This window comes from Primulina huaijiensis, chromosome 4 (genome assembly GCF_012295235.1).
Source record: "Primulina huaijiensis isolate GDHJ02 chromosome 4, ASM1229523v2, whole genome shotgun sequence".
Lineage (NCBI taxonomy): Eukaryota > Viridiplantae > Streptophyta > Magnoliopsida > Lamiales > Gesneriaceae > Primulina > Primulina huaijiensis.
The window spans coordinates 8,495,755-8,511,229 of record NC_133309.1 but is presented as its reverse complement, the minus strand read 5'-3'; the positions used below and the strand labels follow the sequence as shown (position 1 = coordinate 8,511,229).

The 15,475-nt window shown below is 43.1% G+C and overlaps 1 pseudogene; it reads right to left on the bottom strand.

Annotated features, from left to right (window-relative positions):
* Positions 1 to 15,442: 15,442 nt before the first annotated feature.
* Positions 15,443 to 15,475, bottom strand: part of LOC140976003 (28S ribosomal RNA) — a 4,843-nt pseudogene continuing 4,810 nt past the window's right edge.

Here is a 15,475-nt window from a genome sequence, read left to right as displayed (position 1 = left end):
TTTTTTTGGTTGTGGGAAAAGTTAAAGTAAAAAAGTTGCATGCCAAGCCTTGGTTATACAAAAAGTTGTCTCCCAACCTTTCACCTCCCATGCATGCAAATCTTATTTGATTTTTAACAATTAAAAATCCATGGACTTAATTTAATTATCTCAAACATATTTGAGACTAATTAAACATTACTTGAATTTACTCAAGTCCACTAGTTTAAATAATTTATTTAAATTGAGCTCTACAAGACTCAATATTATTTAATCAATTCAACCCTTGAATTAATTTAATTATTTGGACTCTACTAGGTCCACTAGTGATTAATTAATTCAACACTTGAATTAATTTAATTTAGTCCATAATAAAGTTTATGAAAATCACAATTTTCAAATACATTATTTATTTGGTCAACTTTTAATTTAAAAACACATTCATAAATTAAAATTACATTTCTCTCATAGAAGTCATACTTCTATTTTTTCTTACGCCTATAAACTCATTTATAAGCCGTTCAACACATTGAACTATTTTCTACTATTTTTATATTCAAGGGCTTTATCTATGCAACTAGCATGGGTATACAGATAAAGATGTGCCAAAACAATAATTTCAAATATTATTAAAATAAAGATTGCTTATACATAGAGTTTCATTGTGAACACTCGGCCAACACTTGGCTCGACGGGCACCTACTCTAACAACTTCCGCGGCCTGAGAGGCCGTAGTCCCTCTAAGAAGCTGGCCGCGAAGGTGTACCTCCGCGTAGCTAGTTAGCAGGCTGAGGTCTCGTTCGTTAACGGAATTAACCAGACAAATCGTTCCACCAATTAAGAATGGCCATGCACCACCACCCATAGAATCAAGAATCGAACTTCACTTTCCTTGCTTCATTTGGGTATGGCCTTAATACGATTTGCCAGAGGCGATTGTTATGGGATGACTTGACTAATATTGGTACAAACTGTTAATTGCCATGGATGGTACTGGGGGACTTTAATAGTGTATTAATGCTCTTAATTTATTTGATCGAAGCTATCTAGGGTGCTTTTACACGTGGTTGAGTCCACATGTTCGTAGCAAATTGGATCGTGTGCTTATTAATAATGCTTGGGTTAATTCGAATGCCTCTGGTATGGCTGAATTCATGGTTCCCGGTTGTGTTTCGGACCACTCACTTGCTGTTGTGACGTTTCTTGAGCATACAACTCTTAAGCAAAGGTCGTTCAAGTTTTTCAATATGTGGGCTTTGAGTGAGAATTTTGAGAATTTGGTGCGGAGTTATTAGAGGTACAGGGACTGTGACACTGTACAATTTTGCCTCAAACAGATGTTTAAAGTTCTAAAGAAACCACTTCAAATGCTGAATCGTAAACAGTTTAGCCACATTTCAACTCGGGCTAATCTATCCAAGCAAGAACTCTCGGCTAGGCATGAATCTTTGATGATTTATGGAGCTGTACAGCAGGGCTACAAAGATGTTAAGAGAAAGGCCGAGAGATTGTTGGAAGCAGAGAGATTGTTCATTGCACAAAAAGCGAAAATCAGGTACACTTTAGAAGGAGATCGATGCACCAAGTTCTTCATGATTCGATTAAGCGAAATATGAAGCGCAATGCAATTGTGGCAATCAAAAATTCTGATGGCTGCACAATCACAGACTTGAACGAAATTGCAAAAGAATTCATCTTCTTCTATAAAAACTTATTGGGTACAAAGGTGAGCACGGAACTGATTGATTATGATTCTTTGGCAGCAGGACCGATGGTTTTTTTGGATGATTGGAAAGATCTCATGCAACAACCAACACAAGCAGAAGTTGATGATGCTTTGTTTGACATTGATAATGACAAAGCACCGGGCTCCGATGGCTTTGGTGCATTTTTTTTCAAGAAAACATGGCATACAATTGGTTCAGATGTGACTAATGCAGTGTTTGAGTTTTTCATAAATGAAAGATTGTTAAAACAATGGAACCACTCCATTATCTCGTTGATACCGAAGATTGAAGCTGCAACATCGGTAAATGATTATAGACCAATTTCCTGTTGCACTGTTTTTTACAAAATTATTTCGAAAATTCTTGTGAACAGATTGAGGAAAGTTGTGGGCAAATTGGTTGATGGAGCTCAAGCAAGTTTCATTGAAGGGCGCTAGATTGTGGATAACATACATTTGGCGCAAGAATTATTGAGGAAGTACGCACGGAAACGTGGATCACCAAGGTGTTTGCTCAAAGCTGATCTTCAAAAGGCGTATGACACGGTGGATTGGAGTTTTCTGAATATTGTGCTTTCCAGTTTCAATTTCCCTCCTACATTTATTAATTGGATTATGGAATGTGTCTCCACAACTTCATATTCTATTGTCATTAATGGACAATATCACGGGCATTTCGAGGGAAAAAGAGGGCTTCAACAAGGTGACCCTTTATCTCCAATCTTATTCACCTTATGCGTTGAAATTTTTTCTCGTGACTTAAAGAAAATGGCGCGTGATACACATTTTGGTTTCCATCCACAATGTCGAAACTTACGTATCACCCACTTAGCTTATGCTGATGATCTACTGTTATTGTCAAGAGCTGATGTTTACAGCGTCTCTATGCTCATGAAATGCTTAAACAAGTTTGGGGATAGGGCTGGGCTTAGAGTAAACTTGCTGAAATCTAATGCCTACATAGCGAGTGTGTTAGAAGAGGTAAAGCAGGAAATTATTGATACAACAGGCTTCACACTTGGGGCTCTACCATTTCGATATCTAGGTATCCCACTTGCCTCCAAGATTCTTCGAGCTTCGAACTATAGCATGCTTATGGATGCAATATCGAAAAAGATAACATCTTGGCCCCGACAGTCTCTATCTCATGCTGGGAAACTCGAGCTTATCAGATCAGTGATTCAGGGACTTGAATGCTACTGGTTGTCTATCCTCCCATTACCTAATTGTGTCATTGATAGAGTCCACTCGATGTACAGAAGTTTTGTTTGGCCAACAAAACACCCACCTATTGCTTGGACTTCGCTTTGTAAACCAGTTGAAGCAGGTGGCTTTGGATGGAAGAATCTGAAAGCGTGGAATAAGGCATTGTTAGCTAAAACACTGTGGAATATCCATAGCAAGAAAGATTGCCTTTGGATAAAGTGGGTGAATCATGTGTATGGCAATTCGGCTAATGTCTGGAATTGGAATTGGTGCAAGGAGCAATAGCCTTTGTTCAAAAAGATCATTTCTATTCGAGATGAGATTCTTGAAGCTCACGGCTCAAAACATGCAGTAGCTACGGCTCTTCATAAATGGTTCGGCGCTTCTAATGGAATATCTAGAGCATATGATTTCTTCGTTGGGAGATGGGAGAAATGGCCCTGGAAACCTCTTGTATCAAAGAACTGCATTCTACCAAAGCACATGTTCACTCTATGGCTTCTTGCTCATCAAAAGTTGCTTACTCGGGACAGATTTGGTTACCTTGCTGATAGAGCATGTGTCCTTTTCCATGCATCTGATGAATCTGTTAACCACTTATTTTCTCGATGCCATTTGTCTGCCACAATCTGGAACTCTATTCGATCCAGGCTAGGAATGACTAAGTTGATGAGTTCACCGTCGTCTGTCCTTACGGCATTTTGAGGAGTTTACCGAGGAAGCTCTACATTGTGTAAGATGCGGTGAGTTGCTTTAGCTGCTACGGTTTATAATATTTGGGGCATCAGAAACAAAATCATTTTCGAAAAAGAAATGCCAGACAACAAAGCAGTCATTATGAAGATAAAGATTCATGTCTTGAGAAGTGTCCCGAGACATATTGACGTCACTGATTTTTCCAATTGATCGCTCCTTCGAGTCGTGCTTTGATATTGTTAATACTGTAGTTGTTCTTCGATTGTGTTAGGTTTTATTTTGATGTAACTCATCCTGGGCATGCCCAGTGTATCTGTATTGTTACTCCTTTTACCTTATTTGATGTTTATTCATTAAAAAAAAAAAGAAAGAGCTCTCAGCCTGTGAATCCTTACTATGTCTGGACCTGGTAAGTTTCCCCGTGTTGAGTCAAATTAAGCCGCAGGCTCCACTCCTTGTGGTGCCCTTCCGTCAATTCCTTTAAGTTTCAGCCTTGCGACCATACTCCCCCCGGAACCAAAGACTTTGATTTCTCATAAGGTGCCGGCCAAGTCCTAAAAGCAACATCCGCCGATCCCTGGTCGGCATCGTTTATGGTTGAAACTAGGACGGTATCTGATCGTCTTCGAGCCCTTAACTTTCGTTCTCGATTAATGAAAACATCCTTGGCAAATGCTTTCGCAGTTGTTCGTCTTTCATAAATCCAAGAATTTCACCTCTGACTATGAAATACGAATGCCCTCGACTGTCCCTGTTAATCATTACTCCGATCCCGAAGGCCAATGTATAGAACCGAAATCCTATAATGTTATCCCATGCTAATGTATCCAGAGCGTAGGCTTGCTTTGAGCACTCTAATTTCTTCAAAGTAACAGCGCCAGAGGCACGACCCGGCCAGTTATGGCCAGGAGCGCATCATCGGCAAAAGGGACGAGACGACCGGTGCACCCCAGAGGCGGACAGGCCGGCCCAACCCAAAGTCCAACTACGAGCTTTTTAACTGCAACAACTTAAATATACGCTATTGGAGCTGGAATTACCGCTACTGCTGGCACCAGACTTTCCCTCCAATGGATCCTCGTTAAGGGATTTAGATTGTACTCATTCCAATTACCAAAATCGTAGAGCCCGGTATTGCAATTTATTGTCACTACCTCCCCGTGTCAGGATTGGGTAATTTGCGCGCCAGCTGCCTTCCTTGGATGTGGTAGCCGTTTCTCAAGCTCCCTCTCCGGAATCGAACCCTAATTCTCCGTCACTTGTCACCACCATAGTAGGTGTCACAGAGGCTAAGCAACGCAGCGGATTATTGCTAACTTTTTCAACCCTTGTGCGGGTAGACTTGCACACTCAAGCCTATCACCCTCTCACGTTTGATCACACTAGTGTATGATAATATTTTCTGAATATAACTCACGTAAGCCAAGCAAACAAGAATGATAACAATGGCAAATGAGATTACTAGGCAAATCTGCCTAACCTTGCACTAACACAATAGTTCACAATACAAGGAAACAATCTGCCAATGTCTTGCAAACAAAAAGGCTTAACAATCGTGTATATGAAAGCCTTTTGCAACTCATGGCCTATATAAAAGAAATACAAGGCAACAATATCAGATAAAGTCGAGTAACTGCCCTTGGACCTCCACCTGTCCAGCCCAACTGCTCTGTTTGGATAAGAACAAGCCTAACTGCTGCCAGATTGCATGCTTGTCTTGCTGCCACTTGTCCTACACGTTGGCCAAGTGTCCAAAACGTCCACACAACTGCCCAAACATCAGATTCAAAGCTTACACGTGTCCAAGGCCTTCACTAACTCTAGTTGACTTGCTTGCACAGCCAAGTCCAAGTTTTCCAACACTTAGCTGTCTCTAGCACACCCTCCCAAATGTACTAGTCGTTTATACACTTAGCCGATCCAATCCAACCGATACCACATACACTCGGCAACATGCCACAATGCTCCGCACAAACATCATGGTTCAAAGACTTAGTAAATCATGGATATAACAGACCTCCCCCACCCGATGAACTCGACGTCCTCGTCGGGGCTGTAACCAATCCTTTCGATTCTAAGTACTTTTCAATGGCATCCTCAAATTGCCATAAGTTGACATTTATCTCCCAAGTTGCATCTTCCTCGGCTTCGCCTTCCCACTGAACCAAGTAATTTGTCCTTCAATTCTTTTTGCTTTGGCCCAGTGTTCTATGATACAAAATTTTCGCTAACTTTCTTTCTATCTGAAATCTGACTACCGGTGGTGCCCGTTTAGCTTTCATTCTTAGCTCATTTTCTTCATCTTCATGAAATTTCCTTAGGAAACTTACATGAAAAGTTGGATGAATTTTCAATCTGTCCGGCAAATACAATCGATAAGCAACTTTGCCAACTTTATTAGCTACTGTGAATGGACCATCATATCTTGGAATCAAGTCACGATGAATCTGCTTTGCACTTATCGCTTTCCAGATTTGAGGAGTTAACTTCAACAAAACTTTCTCCCCCACCTGAAATTCGATATCGCGCCTCCCTTTGTCAACATACTTCTTCATTCGTTTTTGTGCCTTAGCCAAAATGTCCCTTGCTTCATCATACAACTCTTGCTTCGTCCTAGCAAATCGATATGCGGCTGGACAAGCACCCCCACTTCGTTGCAAAGCAATTTCATGTGGAGCAGTAGGCTGAAATCCATGCACCAACTCAAAAGGACTCATCCCTGTCGAAGAACATTTATGCAAGTTATTAGAAAATTGAGCAACATCAAGTAAACTAACCCAATTCCTTTGACTTGCTGAAACAAAATGCCTCAAGTATTCCTCAAGCAATTGATTGATCCTTTCCGTCTGCCCATCAGTTTGGGGATGATTGGCAGTGGAAAACTTTAACACGGACCCCATCATGTTGAACAATGCCGTCCAAAATCGTCCGGTAAAGCGAGTATCCCGATCACTCACAATGTCTTGAGAAACCCCAAAATACTTGATCACATTTTTAAAGAACAATTCGGCAGCATGTTCCGCTGTACAAACTTTCGGAGCAGCAATGAATGTAGCATACTTAGAAAACCTGTCCACCACAACAAGTATCGATGCCATCCCATTCACTTTCAGAAACCCAAGGATAAAATCCATCGAGACTGATTGCCAAGGACTCTCTGGAATGGGCAAAGGCTGCAACAAACCCACCTCCTTAGTCTGCTTCGACTTGTCTAGTTGACAAACCAAACAAGTCTTCACATACATCTCAATGTCATTCTCCATCTTTGGCCAATAATACCGTATGGACAACAAAGCCATCATACGATTCACACCCGGATGAACTGCCCACTGAGAATCATGAGTTTCCCTCAACGACTAATTTCGAAGAGGGCCACTTGGAATAAATGCCCTACTCCCTTTGGCATAAAAAATACCATCCTCGCCCCAGTACTTGTGAAGTTCCCCACTCTTCACTTGGTCAAGTAATTTTTGGTAAGATGAGTCTTGCTGAATCGCCTCTCGGACAGTCTCAAAGAAATCCGATTCTAGCAAAGTCAAGGCCCCAACATAATCCTGGATCACCTTCCTACTCACCGCATCGGCAACTTCATTATGTTTACCCGGCTTGTGCACCCACTCACAGTCGAAATCTGTAAGGACCGTGTATCGTATTATCGTAAATCCTATGTTGATTATCGATAAATTATGAAATTGTCATGTGCTTATGTACATGATGTATATCATGACAATGAAAATGAGAAAATACGTATTGGATATGAATTGACGTTGTAAGAGCTCGAGTGGAGAAGCCGGACGCCAATATAGTACAAAATTAATATTTTGTACAGAATGTGTGGCTCCCGGGCGGTAGAAAATGACCGCCCGAGCGCCAAGGTAGAAATTTTAGTGTTCGGGCAGAACATAGGCGCCCGAGCGGTAACTTTTGACCGCTCGAGCGCGGCACAAATGTAACTCGGGGACAGAATTTCTCGCGCTCGGGCGCGAGAATTCTACCTCCCGAGCGCGATAACGGTGGGGATAAGAATAAGTTTTTCTTCTTTCCTTCTTCCCTTTCTTTCTCAGCAACTTCGAGAGAAAAGTAGGAAATTCAATTTCCTTCGCCCGAATCGACTTCGAAATGCTGTCTAAACGCGAAACAAATTATATATTTGTGATCGTCGCGTCGAGGGCTTCTGACTAAGGTAATTTTCTTCTTGTTCCAGCAGCTCTAAATATCAAAGTGCTGGAATAGCGTGTATTTCAAGTTGAATTTCTTATATGTAGTAGAACAACCGACAAGAAACTCATATTCGAAGTCGAAATTGAATTATGTTATGATTTTAATTTGATATGAATTTTTGATGTTTCAAATGTTATTTGAAACTCTTATTAATGATTTTGGATTGTGTTATTGATTGGAATGAGTATGTTATTGATGTAGATAAAGTATTATACCGATATCTTCAGGATACATCAACTGGAACGAAGAATTGAGGTATGTTGCGACCGGGTAACATACGACATGTATCTGTATTATATGATATATTTCGGTTTGATTGGATTGATTGGAATGAGATTATGTGTCTATATGCCTTATTTGTTGATTGATGTGGCATACATGACATTGAGATTGAGATATCGATGTATAAAATAAATGTTTTGTTAACACACATCGTTTGATGCATACATCGATACATGACATGCACGTTGACCTATGATCTTTGGATACCTGAAATGATTTGATTGGATTCTGGGGTTTGTGAACACAATCGCTATGCCGGTATTATATGACCCGTAAAGCATAGACAATTGGGGCCCCGATGATTGGATATGAGATTTGGGATTTGATGGCGCTTTTTCGACGCTATCATACGAGTATCCCTTATTGAGGCCGGTGTGCCAGCTCGAGCATTGATTTGATAGCGATTCGTTTGATTCTGACATGTGCTCAGTGGATGGGCATTTGACCCGATACCTCCACGACATACATGCATTGCATCCCATATATCATTGTTTAGATATCTGTGGTATATATGATTGGTTGTTCCATACGGAGCTTTGCTCACCCCCAAGGGGGGCTGTTGTTGTCTTTGTGTGTGGACAATGGCAGGTACTCCAGGATATCAGGAGACCGGAGAGGGTACTTCTGGAGGGAGTCACAGTTTGAGCTGAGGTTTTATGTTTTGTTCCCAGTATATGTATGTATCTATATACCGGGGCATGTCCCGAGGATATGAGTTGTTTGTATATGATTGATTTTGATTATGTGNCACTTAAGAATTCTTGCCATCGAGCTTGCTTTGAAGACAATTTTTTTTGGGTTTTGAAGTAAGTGTTGGCTACATTATCGGTGACAACCACAAACTTCGTGCCCAACAAGTAATGCCGCCAAGCTTCCAAAACATGCACTACCGCAGTCATTTCCTTCTCATGGAAAGAATATCTCGACTCCGCCTCTTTGAACTTTCGACTTTCAAAAGCAATAGGATGTCTTTCTTGCATCAGTACACCCCCAAGAGAAACACAAGATGCATCGGTGTACACTTCGAACAATTTATCAAACTCAGGAAGCTTCAATATCGGCTCCGAGCTTACAGCAAGTTTCAGTTTGTCGAACGCATCATTACACTGCACCGACCAAACATACTTCCTATGCTTCTTCAACAGATCAGTCAAAGGACCCACAATTCGAGAATACCCTTTTATGAAGCGTCGATAATAATTGGCCAACCCCAAGAACGACCTCAATTCTGTCACTTTCGATGGGGCCGTCCAGTCCATTATGGCCTTTATTTTTGCACCATCCATTCGAATACTTCGTTGGCTTACAATGTGCCCAAGGAAAGTGATCTCACCCTTGCAAAACTCACATTTTTCTTTTTTTTTACATAGAGTCAATATTCCCTAAGCTGAGAGAATACCGGTCTCAAATGTCTAATTTGATTACCCAACGAATCACTATACACCACTATATCATCCAAATACACCACCACAAACCTATCCAAGAATTCCAACAGCACATCATTCATCAAGTTACAAAAGCTAGCAGGCGCATTTGTTAAACCAAACGGCATAACAAGAAATTCATATGATCCATACCTTGTCACGCAAGTGGTTTTTGCTTCATCGACTTCAGCAACCCGAACCTGCCAGTAACCCGACCTTAGATCGATCTTAGTAAAGTACCTTGCGTTTGAGAGTTTGTCAAACAGATCAAGAGCATTTGGAATAGGATACTTGTTTTTAATTGTAACCTTATTCAAAGCCCTGTAATCCACACACATCCGCAGAGATCCATCTTGCTTCTTTTGGAATAAAACCGGAGATCCAAAAGGAGCTTTAGATGGCTGAACCAACCCTGCTTCTAACAATTCACCCAATCGTTTCCTCATTTCGGCCAACTCCATTGGGAACATTGGATAAGGAGCTTTTGCAGGCACAATCGCACCTGGTTCTAGTTCAATCTTATGATCTACAGCCCTCCTTGGAGGTAGTACTTTGGGTAATTCGGGTGGCATCGCATCAACAAACTCATCAAGCAACACTGCCACAACATTAGGTACTTCTTGGAAGATATTTGGCTTTATTTCAACAAGTGCAGCAAGATATGTGCACTCACCATGCTTTAATCCCCTTTCGATTTGCATGGCCGAAAGCAACCCTGATTTCTTATCCCGCGGCTTAGACACATCGTAGACGCCTTGAACAAATGATGGACAACGTTCATCGGCAATCAACAAACCGCCCAGATGAGGCATGACAGCAACATGCGCCGCAACCAAGAACTCATTTCCAAGGATAATATCGAAATCATCAAGGGAGGCAGCCATTAATTCACACTGCTCGGACCAACAACCAACTTCAAGCTTCACATTGGGCACACCCTTGATAGGTTTTGCTTCCGAATTCACGGCTTTTATGTGACTTGCCTGTCGAGACAAATCCAAGCCTAACCTTTGTACTTCGCGATCAGCAACAAAGTTGTGAGTGGCACCAGTATCAACCATTGCCATCACTTTCTTGCCATTGATTAGGACACCTACATACATCAAGCCCTTATGATTTGTTGACTTGTCTGTATGTAACGCTCCGAACAATTGCAAAGCATTGACCAACGTAGGCCCTTCCTTGTCCATTTCGTGATCCTGTTCCGCTACCAACGCCGTCAATTTTCCCCTTTGTGGCAATCACGCATTCTGTGATCTCAATTACAAATGAAACATCCCTTTTTAAAACGATCAGTCACAGCAATTTCCTCCGTTCCTTTGGCCATAGTTTCACCATCTTTCCGATTCACAAATTTCTTTTTGAATTTTTCAAATTTCACAAACTTGGCCTTTCTCTTATCCTTGCTCACGTTTTTCTTCTGGTCTAAATTCGACGCAACGTTTGTTTTTAAATCAACCAATCGATCAGCAGCAGCAATGGCAGAAGGCAAATCCTTGACCCTCTGGCGTCTTAGCTCTGTTTGGGCCCAAGGTTGCATTCCTGCCAAGAAATTGAACAGTTTGTCCTCCTCTGACATATCACGAACGTCCAACATCAAGGAACTAAATTCCTTCACATACTCCCTTTGTCGTACCAGTATGTTTCAACTTCCGCAACGCTTCCCTTGCAAGCCACGATGTATTGCAAGGAAGAAATTGTTCCTTCAATTCCATTTTCAGAGAATCCTAAGTGCTAATCTTTTCTCTGTTGGCACTTGCATCATCTGATAAGCGAGCACGCCACCAAAGTTTGGCGTCGCCACTCAAATACATACTCGTTATAGAGACTTTTTCCTCCTCCGGAATTTTGGCCTCACTGAAATAAGTTTCCATGTCCCACAAGAAATTTTCGAGTTCTTTGGCACTGCGAGTTCCGGAAAATGACTTGGGTTCAGGAACTTTGAATTTTGATGCCGAACTTGAACTTTCAACAAAAACCATCCCAATGGCCTTCTTTAAGAGGTTCAATTCAACATCAAATGCATCCAATCTCGATTCAACATCTTCTGTGCAAGAAACGATCCTTCTTTCAACAAATTCAGATAGATCGGCCACTGAAATTTGCATCGTTTGATTTGATCTGTTCAAACCCTCAATTTGAACAAACAGTGCATCAGATGGCCCTTCTGGTGCACCGATCAAACCTTCCATACGACGTAGCCTTGCACTAACACAATAGTTCACAATACGAGGAAACAATCTGCCAATGGCTTGCACACAAAAAGGCTTAACACTCGTGTATCTCAAAGCCTTGTGCAACTCATGGCTATATAAACGAAATACAAGGCAACAATATCCGATAAACTCGAGTAACTGCCCTTGGAACTGCAACCTGTCCAGCCCAACTGATCTGTTTGGATAAGAACAAGCCTAAATGCTGCAAGATTGCATGCTTGTCTTGCTGCCACTTGTCCTACTCATTGGCCAAGTGTCCAAAACGTCCACACAACTGCCCAACACAACAGATTCAAGGCTTACACGTGTTCCAGGCCTTCACAAACTCGAGTTGACTTGTTTGCACATCCAAGTCCAAGTTTTCCAACACTTAGCTGCCTCTAGCGCACCCTCCCAAATGTGCTAGTCGTTTATACACTTAGCCGATCCAATCCAACCGATGCCGCATGCACTCGGCAACATGCCACAATGCTCCGCACAAACATCATGGCTCAAAGACTTAGTAAATCATGGATATAAAAGTAGGCCACTATCCTACCATCGAAAGTTGATAGGGCAGAAATTTGAATGATACGTCGTCGACACGAGGGCCGTGCGATCCGACGAGTTATCATGAATCATCGCAGCGACGGGCAGAGCCCGTGTCAGCCTTTTATTTAACAAATGCGTCCCTCCCAGAAGTCGGGGTCTGTTGCATGTATTAGCTCTAGAATTACTACGGTTATCCGGGTAGCAGGTACCATCAAACAAACTATAACTGATTTAATGAGCCATTCGCAGTTTCACAGTCTGAATTAGTTCATACTTACACATGCATGGCTTAATCTTTGAGACAAGCATATGACTACTAGCAGGATCAATCAGGTAGCATTCCATGCCAACTTCTGGAGCAGCATGGACAAAGCCAAAGCAGCACCAATTGTCGTTCGCACGAAGTGTGGGACGCTTTTTTTGGGGCAAATAGAGATCGATGACGCCTTGTACCCACGAGGGACTCCGTGACCTAGAGAACGAACGTGGTGCCACTGATCCAAAAAACCCAGGTCAACCATCAGAGCCATAGGGTCAGATCATGACACTTGATTCGAAGTTCACCTTACACGATGAACCCGAGGGCTCGCCGCTAGAGGCGAAATCGTCCTGTTATTCTGACGGATTCCAGCACTTTGGGTACACAACAGAGGAAACCAAGCTCGGCCAAGAGACGTTCTTCCTACTATCGAACCAATCACTGGAATAGCGTGACAGATAAATCTTCACTGCACAAGCAGAGAGTCCAGGTAACATGTACACACCGACCACCACTCACGTGTCGATACGTACACAAAGCCCAAACACCTGCTCCAATCATCCACCGCTCCAATCCGACGAAAGGAGGGGGAAGACGGGCGAATGTTTTGGGGACATGCCCCGTCGCTCCCCGACCCTTGAAAGGTTAGACCATTACACGCTCCGAGGCCCTGACGCGTCCTACACCGAGGGACTTCGACAGTTTGCTTGGGGGCGCGAATGAACGTGGCCATCATAGATCGGACAAACGAGCGACGAATCGAGCGCATCCACTAGCGACACGTCGAAAGTAACTTTCGCGGCATGGCCCAAAACCCTTGATTCATCGTACCCGAATGCTAGGGAGATGCCTTGCCGGAGCTACGAGGGCCTCACGACACATCGAGGGTCTGGCATGTTCGTGGCAAAAATAGCTGCCCCAAGCACGAGATGCCTCGAACGCGCTTCTAGCGATTCTTCCGCAAGAGAGGCAACCCACATCATGCAACCGACCGACTATGGGGTAGCGAGCCTTACCGGGGTTCCAGGCGCGTTCTCGCTCACATGCGAAGGCAATCACATGCTCACAAGCATGCGTACGGTCACTTGGTACACCAATTGTTTCATCGACCCTTGAGGGTTATCGCGCACGTCGTTTTAAAACTAGATCGAGACTTCGGCCGACGGCATGGTCTACGCCGTCGGCCGGAGAGCGGCCGGAGCTACGCCCGCGGATCGCCGGCCGACGAGGTTCGTGCTTGGGGTTGGTAGAGATGTTGGGGTGATGGCACGCCCCCAAAGAAGGCTCGGACGGCCCCATGAACAAACAGCCTCACCCCCTTAGAGTATACTTAGAAAAAAATACGGAAGTGACTGCAGTGGACATTGCATTGGTCAAGAGTCATAACAAAATTTTCCATTTTACATGTTTATTTTTTTTAATCCAAATACCAATCCAACACCATAGACACATTATTAAATATGAAAACTCGACGAGAAACAACATTGTCTCATGAGATTCGTCGTTTTTGTCGCCCGTGTCGGCCATCGGCGCACCTGCTCGCGTGTCATTGGGCGCATCAGGGTTTTATTCCAAATTCAAATCCAAAGCCACAAATGAGTTATTTACGTAAGAAAACTCGGGGGAAACAATCTTTGCTCAGGAGAATCATCATTTATCTCTCCTGTTTGAGCTAAATACCCCGTGTACCTGTAACAGTTGACTCTGGGGACAACAACTTGGGCGCCAACGGGGAACGATTATTTCGAATCGATTCCCTTGCCCAAGAAAACTAGCACCATTATTTATACCAATCCAACACCATTGGCACATTATATACATATGAAAACTCGACGAAAAACCACATTGTCTCGAGAGATTCGTCGTTTTTTGTCTCCCGTGTCGGCCATCGGCGCACCTGCTCGCGTGTCATTGGGCGCATCAGGAATTTACTCCCGAATTTAAATCAAACACCCTAAATGCGTTGTTTACGTATGAAAACTCGGGGGAAAACAATCTTTGCTCGGGAGAATCATCATTTATCTCGCCTGTTTACGCTAAATACCCCGTGTGCCGGCATCCTTTGTCTCTGGGGCTAGCGACTTGGGCGCCGACGGGGCACAAACATTTCGAATCGATTCACTTGCCCAAAAAAAAAAAACCAACCCCATTATTTACACGTGGAAACTCGAGGGAAATCGACGACGTCTCGGGAGAACCGTGATTTTATTAACCCGTGTCGGCCACTTGCTGAACGTGTTCGTGGCTTGAGTAACCTTTGATTTTCATTAAATTTTTTCAATCGAGTAACCTCGAGGTTCGTGAAATTTCCATACGAGTAAATGCGAACTCAACACCAGGAATGCATTCCTTGCATACGAAAACACCGGGAAAGAAATTACATTAGCTTGGGGGAATCAACACTTTTGCCGCGCGTGCGCGGGTCTTTGGGCACATTAGCGTTTCATGTTCAAGCACCCTTAAGCGCGTTGTTTGTGCGTGAAAACTTGTAGGAAAATAATCTTGGCCCTAGGGAATCGTTGTTTTTCTCACCCACTTCACCTGTTCCGTGAAATTTTCGAACTAGTCGACACCAGTTCAACACAAACGGAAGGATTCTTTATAGGCGAAAACTCTGGGGAAAACAAAATTAACTTGGGGGAATCAAGCTATTTCCCACGCGAGTGAGCATATCTTTGATCGTGATCCTAGCAATTTGGGAATCGGAAAAATCACGGTGTTGGGCCGATCAGACTTGTGCGATCGGGGACGCAGGAAAAACTTGCTGTTGGGGCTCGTACACTTAGTACAGAAAATTTCTCGTTCCAAGACTTTGCACGCCAAAGGCGTGGCCCGTGCAGGGTGAATGGGCCGAACAGCCTCCGATATTGTTTGGATGTGCTATTTGAGACGTGGGAGAGGGACGAATCGGAGCGACAAAAGGCTGAATCTCAGT